Below are 10,792 nucleotides of genomic sequence, written 5' to 3'. Positions count from 1 at the left end.
GTGAGAAGCAAAACTAAATGCATACTTCTTACTACCCATGTGTGAGAAGCAAAACTAAATGCATACTCCTTACTACCCATGTGTGAGAAGCAAAACTAAATGCATACTCCTTACTACCCATGTGTGAGAAGCAAAACTAAATGCATACTCCTTACTACCCATGTGTAAGAAGCAATACTCCATATATACTCCTTACTAACCCATGTGTGAGAAGCAATACTCCATGCATACTCCTTACTACCCATGTGTGAGAAGCAGTGCTCCATGCATACTCCTTACTACCCATGTGTGAGAAGCAATACTCTATGCATACTCCTTACTACCCATGTGTGAGAAGCAATGTTCCATGCATACTCATTACCTACCCATGTGTGAGAACAGTGCTCCATATATACTCTTTACTACCCATGTGTGAGAAGCAATACTCCATGCATACTCCTTACTACCCATGTGTGAGAAGCAAAACTAAATGCATACTTCTTACTACCCATGTGTGAGAAGCAATACTCCATATATACTCCTTACTTACCCATGTGTGAGAAGCAATACTCCATATATACTCCTTACTACCCATGTGTGAGAAGCAATACTCCATATATACTCCTTACTTACCCATGTGTGAGAAGCAATACTCCATATATACTCCTTACTACCCATGTGTGAGAAGCAATACTCCATATATACTCCTTACTACCCATGTGTGAGAAGCAATACTCCATGCATACTCCTTACTACCCATGTGTGAGAAGCAAAACTAAATGCATACTTCTTACTACCCATGTGTGAGAAGCAAAACTAAATGCATACTTCTTACTACCCATGTGTGAGAAGCAATACTCCATGCATACTCCTTACTTACCCATGTGTGAGAAGCAATACTCCATGCATACTCCTTACCAGCCCATGTGTGAGAAGCAATACTCCATATATACTCCTTACTACCCATGTGTGAGAAGCAATACTCCATATATACTCCTTACTTACCCATGTGTGAGAAGCAATACTCCATATATACTCCTTACTACCCATGTGTGAGAAGCAATACTCCATATATACTCCTTACTTACCCATGTGTGAGAAGCAATACTCCATATATACTCCTTACTACCCATGTGTGAGAAGCAATACTCCATATATACTCCTTACTACCCATGTGTGAGAAGCAATGCTCCATATATACTCCTTACTACCCATGTGTGAGAAGCAATGCTCCATATATACTCCTTACTACCCATGTGTGAGAAGCAATGCTCCATGCATACTCCTTACTACCCATGTGTGAGAAGCAAAACTAAATGCATACTTCTTACTACCCATGTGTGAGAAGCAAAACTAAATGCATACTTCTTACTACCCATGTGTGAGAAGCAGTGCTCCATGCATACTCCTTACTACCCATGTGTGAGAAGCAAAACTAAATGCATACTTCTTACTACCCATGTGTGAGAAGCAAAACTAAATGCATACTCCTTACTACCCATGTGTGAGAAGCAGTGCTCCATGCATACTCCTTACTACCCATGTGTGAGAAGCAATACTCTATGCATACTCCTTACTACCCATGTGTGAGAAGCAATGTTCCATGCATACTCATTACCTACCCATGTGTGAGAACAGTGCTCCATATATACTCCTTACTACCCATGTGTGAGAAGCAATACTCCATGCATACTCCTTACTACCCATGTGTGAGAAGCAAAACTAAATGCATACTTCTTACTACCCATGTGTGAGAAGCAATACTCCATATATACTCCTTACTTACCCATGTGTGAGAAGCAATACTCCATATATACTCCTTACTACCCATGTGTGAGAAGCAATACTCCATATATACTCCTTACTTACCCATGTGTGAGAAGCAATACTCCTTACTACCCATGTGTGAGAAGCAATACTCCATATATACTCCTTACTACCCATGTGTGAGAAGCAATACTCCATGCATACTCCTTACTACCCATGTGTGAGAAGCAAAACTAAATGCATACTTCTTACTACCCATGTGTGAGAAGCAAAACTAAATGCATACTCCTTACTTACCCATGTGTGAGAAGCAGTGCTCCATGCATACTCCTTACTAACCCATGTGTGAGAAGCAATACTCCATGCATACTTCTTACTACCCATGTGTGAGAAGCAAAACTAAATGCATACTCCTTACTACCCATGTGTGAGAAGCAATACTCCATGCATACTCCTTACTACCCATGTGTGAGAAGCAAAACTAAATGCATACTCCTTACTACCCATGTGTGAGAAGCAATACTCCATGCATACTCCTTACTACCCATGTGTGAGAAGCAAAACTAAATGCATACTCCTTACTACCCATGTGTGAGAAGCAGTGCTCCATGCATACTCCTTACTAACCCATGTGTGAGAAGCAGTGCTCCATGCATACTCCTTACTACCCATGTGTGAGAAGCAGTGCTCCATGCATACTCCTTACTACCCATGTGTGAGAAGCAATACTCGTTACCAACCCATGTGTGAGAAGCAATACTCCATGCATAGTCCTTACTAACCCATGTGTGAGAAGCAAAACTAAATGCATACTTCTTACTACCCATGTGTGAGAAGCAGTGCTCCATGCATACTCCTTACTACCCATGTGTGAGAAGCAATACTCCATGCATACTCCTTACTACCCATGTGTGAGAAGCAATACTCCATGCATACTCCTGAGTCCTTACTACCCATGTGTGAGAAGCAATACTCTATGCATACTCCTTACTACCCATGTGTGAGAAGCAATACTCTATGCATACTCCTTACTACCCATGTGTGAGAAGCAATACTCCATGCATACTCCTGAGTCCTTACTACCCATGTGTGAGAAGCAATACTCCATGCATACTCCTTACTACCCATGTGTGAGAAGCAAAACTAAATGCATACTTCTTACTACCCATGTGTGAGAAGCAGTGCTCCATGCATACTTCTTACTGCCCATGTGTGAGAAGCAACACTCCATGCATACTCCTTATTACCCATGTGTGAGAAGCAATGTTCCATGCATACTCATTACCTACCCATGTGTGAGAACAGTGCTCCATATATACTCCTTACTACCCATGTGTGAGAAGCAATACTCCATGCATACTCCTTACTACCCATGTGTGAGAAGCAAAACTAAATGCATACTTCTTACTACCCATGTGTGAGAAGCAATACTCCATATATACTCCTTACTTACCCATGTGTGAGAAGCAATACTCCATATATACTCCTTACTACCCATGTGTGAGAAGCAATACTCCATATATACTCCTTACTTACCCATGTGTGAGAAGCAATACTCCATATATACTCCTTACTACCCATGTGTGAGAAGCAATACTCCATATATACTCCTTACTACCCATGTGTGAGAAGCAATACTCCATGCATACTCCTTACTACCCATGTGTGAGAAGCAAAACTAAATGCATACTTCTTACTACCCATGTGTGAGAAGCAAAACTAAATGCATACTCCTTACTACCCATGTGTGAGAAGCAAAACTAAATGCATACTCCTTACTACCCATGTGTGAGAAGCAATACTTCATGCATACTTCTTACTACCCATGTGTGAGAAGCAAAACTAAATGCATACTCCTTACTACCCATGTGTGAGAAGCAATACTCCATGCATACTCCTTACTACCCATGTGTGAGAAGCAAAACTAAATGCATACTCCTTACTACCCATGTGTGAGAAGCAGTGCTCCATGCATACTCCTTACTAACCCATGTGTGAGAAGCAGTGCTCCATGCATACTCCTTACTACCCATGTGTGAGAAGCAGTGCTCCATGCATACTCCTCACTACCCATGTGTGAGAAGCAGTGCTCCATGCATACTCCTTACTACCCATGTGTGAGAAGCAGTGCTCCATGCATACTCCTTACTACCCATGTGTGAGAAGCAATACTCGTTACCAACCCATGTGTGAGAAGCAATACTCCATGCATAGTCCTTACTAACCCATGTGTGAGAAGCAAAACTAAATGCATACTTCTTACTACCCATGTGTGAGAAGCAGTGCTCCATGCATACTCCTTACTACCCATGTGTGAGAAGCAATACTCCATGCATACTCCTTACTACCCATGTGTGAGAAGCAATACTCCATGCATACTCCTGAGTCCTTACTACCCATGTGTGAGAAGCAATACTCTATGCATACTCCTTACTACCCATGTGTGAGAAGCAATACTCTATGCATACTCCTTACTACCCATGTGTGAGAAGCAATACTCCATGCATACTCCTGAGTCCTTACTACCCATGTGTGAGAAGCAATACTCCATGCATACTCCTTACTACCCATGTGTGAGAAGCAAAACTAAATGCATACTTCTTACTACCCATGTGTGAGAAGCAGTGCTCCATGCATACTTCTTACTACCCATGTGTGAGAAGCAACACTCCATGCATACTCCTTATTACCCATGTGTGAGAAGCAATGTTCCATGCATACTCCTTACTACCCATGTGTGAGAAGCAATACTCTATGCATACTCCTTACTACCCATGTGTGAGAAGCAATACTCCATGCATACTCCTTACTACCCATGTGTGAGAAGCAATGTTCCATGCATACTCCTTACTACACATGTGTGAGAAGCAATACTCTATGCATACTCCTTACTACCCATGTGTGAGAAGCAATACTCTATGCATACTCCTTACTACCCATGTGTGAGAAGCAATACTCCATGCATACTCCTTACTACCCATGTGTGAGAAGCAATACTCCATACATACTCCTTACTACCCATGTGTGAGAAGCAATACTCCATACATACTCCTTACTACCCATGTGTAAGAAGCAATACTCCATACATACTCCTTACTACCCATGTGTGAGAAGCAATACTCTATGCATACTCCTTACTACCCATGTGTGAGAAGAAATACTCCATGCATACTCCTTACTACCCATGTGTGAGAAGCAATACTCTATGCATACTCCTTACTACCCATGTGTGAGAAGCAATACTCCATACATACTCCTTACTACCCATGTGTGAGAAGCAATACTCTATGCATACTCCTTACTACCCATGTGTGAGAAGCAATACTCCATGCATACTCCTTACTACCCATGTGTGAGAAGCAATACTCTATGCATACTCCTTACTACCCATGTGTGAGAAGCAATACTCCATACATACTCCTTACTACCCATGTGTGAGAAGCAATACTCCATACATACTCCTTACTACCCATGTGTAAGAAGCAATACTCCATACATACTCCTTACTACCCATGTGTGAGAAGCAATACTCTATGCATACTCCTTACTACCCATGTGTGAGAAGAAATACTCCATGCATACTCCTTACCTATCCATGTGTGAGAAGCAATACTCCATGCATACTCCTTACTACCCATGTGTGAGAAGCAATACTCCATGCATACTCCTTACTACCCATGTGTGAGAAGCAATACTCCATGCCTACTCCTTACCTACCTATGTGTGAGAAGCAATACTCCATGCCTACTCCTTACTACCCATGTGTGAGAAGCAATACTCCATGCCTACTCCTTACCTACCTATGTGTGAGAAGCAATACTCCATGCCTACTCCTTACCTACCTATGTGTGAGAAGCAATACTCCATGCATACTCCTTACTACCCATGTGTGAGAAGCAATACTCCATGCCTACTCCTTACCTACCTATGTGTGAGAAGCAATACTCCATGCATACTCCTTACTACCCATGTGTGAGAAGCAGTGCTCCATGCATATTCCTTACTACCCAGGTGTGAGAGGCAATACTCCATGCATACTCCTTACTACCCATGTGTGAGAAGCAATGCTCCATGCATACTCCTTACTACCCATGTGTGAGAAGCAGTGCTCCATGCATACTCCTCACTACCCATGTGTGAGAAGCAGTGCTCCATGCATACTCCTTACTACCCATGTGTGAGAAGCAGTGCTCCATGCATACTCCTTACTACCCATGTGTGAGAAGCAATACTCGTTACCAACCCATGTGTGAGAAGCAATACTCCATGCATAGTCCTTACTAACCCATGTGTGAGAAGCAAAACTAAATGCATACTTCTTACTACCCATGTGTGAGAAGCAGTGCTCCATGCATACTCCTTACTACCCATGTGTGAGAAGCAATACTCCATGCATACTCCTTACTACCCATGTGTGAGAAGCAATACTCCATGCATACTCCTGAGTCCTTACTACCCATGTGTGAGAAGCAATACTCTATGCATACTCCTTACTACCCATGTGTGAGAAGCAATACTCTATGCATACTCCTTACTACCCATGTGTGAGAAGCAATACTCCATGCATACTCCTGAGTCCTTACTACCCATGTGTGAGAAGCAATACTCCATGCATACTCCTTACTACCCATGTGTGAGAAGCAAAACTAAATGCATACTTCTTACTACCCATGTGTGAGAAGCAGTGCTCCATGCATACTCCTTACTACCCATGTGTGAGAAGCAATACTCGTTACCAACCCATGTGTGAGAAGCAATACTCCATGCATAGTCCTTACTAACCCATGTGTGAGAAGCAAAACTAAATGCATACTTCTTACTACCCATGTGTGAGAAGCAGTGCTCCATGCATACTCCTTACTACCCATGTGTGAGAAGCAATACTCCATGCATACTCCTTACTACCCATGTGTGAGAAGCAATACTCCATGCATACTCCTGAGTCCTTACTACCCATGTGTGAGAAGCAATACTCTATGCATACTCCTTACTACCCATGTGTGAGAAGCAATACTCTATGCATACTCCTTACTACCCATGTGTGAGAAGCAATACTCCATGCATACTCCTGAGTCCTTACTACCCATGTGTGAGAAGCAATACTCCATGCATACTCCTTACTACCCATGTGTGAGAAGCAAAACTAAATGCATACTTCTTACTACCCATGTGTGAGAAGCAGTGCTCCATGCATACTTCTTACTACCCATGTGTGAGAAGCAATGTTTCATGCATACTCCTTACTACACATGTGTGAGAAGCAATACTCTATGCATACTCCTTACTACCCATGTGTGAGAAGCAATACTCTATGCATACTCCTTACTACCCATGTGTGAGAAGCAATACTCCATACATACTCCTTACTACCCATGTGTGAGAAGCAATACTCTATGCATACTCCTTACTACCCATGTGTGAGAAGCAATACTCCATACATACTCCTTACTACCCATGTGTGAGAAGCAATACTCTATGCATACTCCTTACTACCCATGTGTGAGAAGCAATACTCCATGCATACTCCTTACTACCCATGTGTGAGAAGCAATACTCTATGCATACTCCTTACTACCCATGTGTGAGAAGCAATACTCCATACATACTCCTTACTACCCATGTGTGAGAAGCAATACTCCATACATACTCCTTACTACCCATGTGTGAGAAGCAATACTCCATACATACTCCTTACTACCCATGTGTGAGAAGCAATACTCTATGCATACTCCTTACTACCCATGTGTGAGAAGAAATACTCCATGCATACTCCTTACCTATCCATGTGTGAGAAGCAATACTCCATGCATACTCCTTACTACCCATGTGTGAGAAGCAATACTCCATGCATACTCCTTACTACCCATGTGTGAGAAGCAATGCTCCATGCATATTCCTTACTACCCAGGTGTGAGAGGCAATACTCCATTCATACTCCTTACCTACCCATGTATGAGAAGCAATACTCCATACATACTCCTTACTACCCATGTGTGAGAAGCAATACTCCATGCATACTCCTTATTACCCATGTGTGAGAAGCAATACTCCATGCATACTCCTTACAACCCATGTATGAGAAGCAATGCTCCATGCATACTCCTTACTACCCATGTGTGAGAAGCAATACTCCATGCATACTCCTTATTACCCATGTGTGAGAAGAAATACTCCATACATACTCCTTACCTACCCATGTGTGAGAAGCAATGTTCTTTGCATACTCCTTACTACCCATGTGTGTGAAGCAATACTCCATGCCTACTCCTTACCTACCCATGTGTGAGAAGCAATACTCCATGCCTACTCCTTACCTACCTATGTGTGAGAAGCAATACTCCATGCCTACTCCTTACTACCCATGTGTGAGAAGCAATACTCCATGCCTACTCCTTACCTACCCATGTGTGAGAAGCAATACTCCATGCCTACTCCTTACCTACCTATGTGTGAGAAGCAATACTCCATGCATACTCCTTACTACCCATGTGTGAGAAGCAATACTCCATGCCTACTCCTTACCTACCTATGTGTGAGAAGCAATACTCCATGCATACTCCTTACTACCCATGTGTTAGAAGCAGTGCTCCATGCATATTCCTTACTACCCAGGTGTGAGAGGCAATACTCCATGCATACTCCTTACTACCCATGTGTGAGAAGCAATGCTCCATGCATATTCCTTACTACCCAAGTGTGAGAGGCAATACTCCATTCATACTCCTTACCTACCCATGTATGAGAAGCAATACTCCATACATACTCCTTACTACCCATGTGTGAGAAGCAATACTCCATGCATACTCCTTATTACCCATGTGTGAGAAGCAATACTCCATGCATACTCCTTACAACCCATGTATGAGAAGCAATGCTCCATGCATACTCCTTACTACCCATGTGTGAGAAGCAATATTCCATGCATACTCCTTATTACCCATGTGTGAGAAGAAATACTCCATACATACTCCTTACCTACCCATGTGTGAGAAGCAATGTTCTTTGCATACTCCTTACTACCCATGTGTGTGAAGCAATACTCCATGCCTACTCCTTACCTACCCATGTGTGAGAAGCAATACTCCATGCCTACTCCTTACTACCTATGTGTGAGAAGCAATACTCCATGCATACTCCTTACAACCCATGTGTGAGAAGCAATGTTCCTTGCATACTCCTTATTACCCATGTGTGAGAAGCAATACTCCATGCCTACTCCTTACCTACCCATGTGTGAGAAGCAATACTCCATGCATACTCCTTACTACCCATGTGTGAGAAGCAATACTCCATACATACTCCTTACTACCCATGTGTGAGAAGCAATGCTCCATGCATACTCCTTACTACCCAGGTGTGAGAGGCAATACTCCATTCATACTCCTTACCTACCCATGTGTGAGAAGCAATACTCTATGCATACTCCTTATCTACCCATGTGTGAGAAGCAATACTCCATGCATACTCCTTACTACCCATGTGTGAGAAGCAATACTCCATGCATACTCCTTACTACACGTGTGAGAAGCAATACTCTATGCATACTCCTTACTACCCATGTATGAGAAGCAATACTCTATGCATACTCCTTACTACCCATGTGTGAGAAGCAATACTCTATGCATACTCCTTTCTACCCATGTGTGAGAAGAAATACTCCATGCATACTCCTTACTACCCATGTGTGAGAAGCAATACTCCATGCATACTCCTTACTTCCCATGTGTGAGAAGCAATACTCCATGCATACTCCTTACTACCCATGTGTGAGAAGCAATACTCTATGCATACTCCTTTCTACCCATGTGTGAGAAGCAATACTCCATGCAAACTCCTTACTACACATGTGTGAGAAGCAATACTCGTTACCAACCCATGTGTGAGAAGCAATACTCCATGCATACTCCTTACTAACCCATGTGTGAGAAGCAATACTCCATGCATATGCCTTACTACACATGTGTGAGAAGCAATACTCCATGCATACTCCTTACCAACCCATGTGTGAGAAGCAATACTCCATGCATACTCCTTACTAACCCATGTGTGAGAAGCAATACTCCATGCATACGCCTTACTACACATGTGTGAGAAGCAATGCTCCATGCATACTCCTTACTACCCATGTGTGAGAAGCAATACTCCATGCATACTTCTTACTACACATGTGTGAGAAGCAATACTCCATGCCTACTCCTTACCTACCCATGTGTGAGAAGCAATACTCCATGCATACTACTTACTAACCCATGTGTGAGAAGCAATACTCCATGCCTACTCCTTACCTACCCATGTGTGAGAAGCAATACTCCATGCATACTCCTTACCAGCCCATGTGTGAGAAGCAATACTCCATGCATACTCCTTACTACACATGTGTGAGAAGCAATACTCCATGCATAGTCCTTACCAACCCATGTGTGAGAAGCAATACTCCATGCATACTCCTTACTAACCCATGTGTGAGAAGCAATACTCCATGCCTACTCCTTACTACACATGTGTGAGAAGCAATACTCCATGCATAGTCCTTACCAACCCATGTGTGAAAAGCAATACTCTATGCATACTCCTTACTAACCCATTTGTGAGAAGCAATACTCCATGCATACTCCTTACTACCCATGTGTGAGAAGCAATACTCCATGCATACTCCTTACTACCCATGTGTGAGAAGCAATACTCCATGCATACTCCTTACTACCCATGTGTGAGAAGCAATACTCCATGCATACTCCTGAGTCCTTACTACCCATGTGTGAGAAGCAATACTCCATGCATACTCCTTACTACCCATGTGTGAGAAGCAATACTCCATGCATACTCCTGAGTCCTTACTACCCATGTGTGAGAAGCAATACTCCATGCATACTCCTGAGTCCTTACTACCCATGTGTGAGAAGCAATACTCCTTACTACCCATGTGTGAGAAGCAATACTCCATGCATACTCCTTACTACCCATGTGTGAGAAGCAATACTCCATGCATACTCCTGAGTCCTTACTACCCATGTGTGAGAAGCAATACTCCATGCATACTCCTTAC

Source organism: Bombina bombina, chromosome 12 (assembly GCF_027579735.1).
Source record: "Bombina bombina isolate aBomBom1 chromosome 12, aBomBom1.pri, whole genome shotgun sequence".
In the NCBI taxonomy this organism is placed as follows: domain Eukaryota; kingdom Metazoa; phylum Chordata; class Amphibia; order Anura; family Bombinatoridae; genus Bombina; species Bombina bombina.
This window is presented reverse-complemented; position numbering follows the sequence as displayed.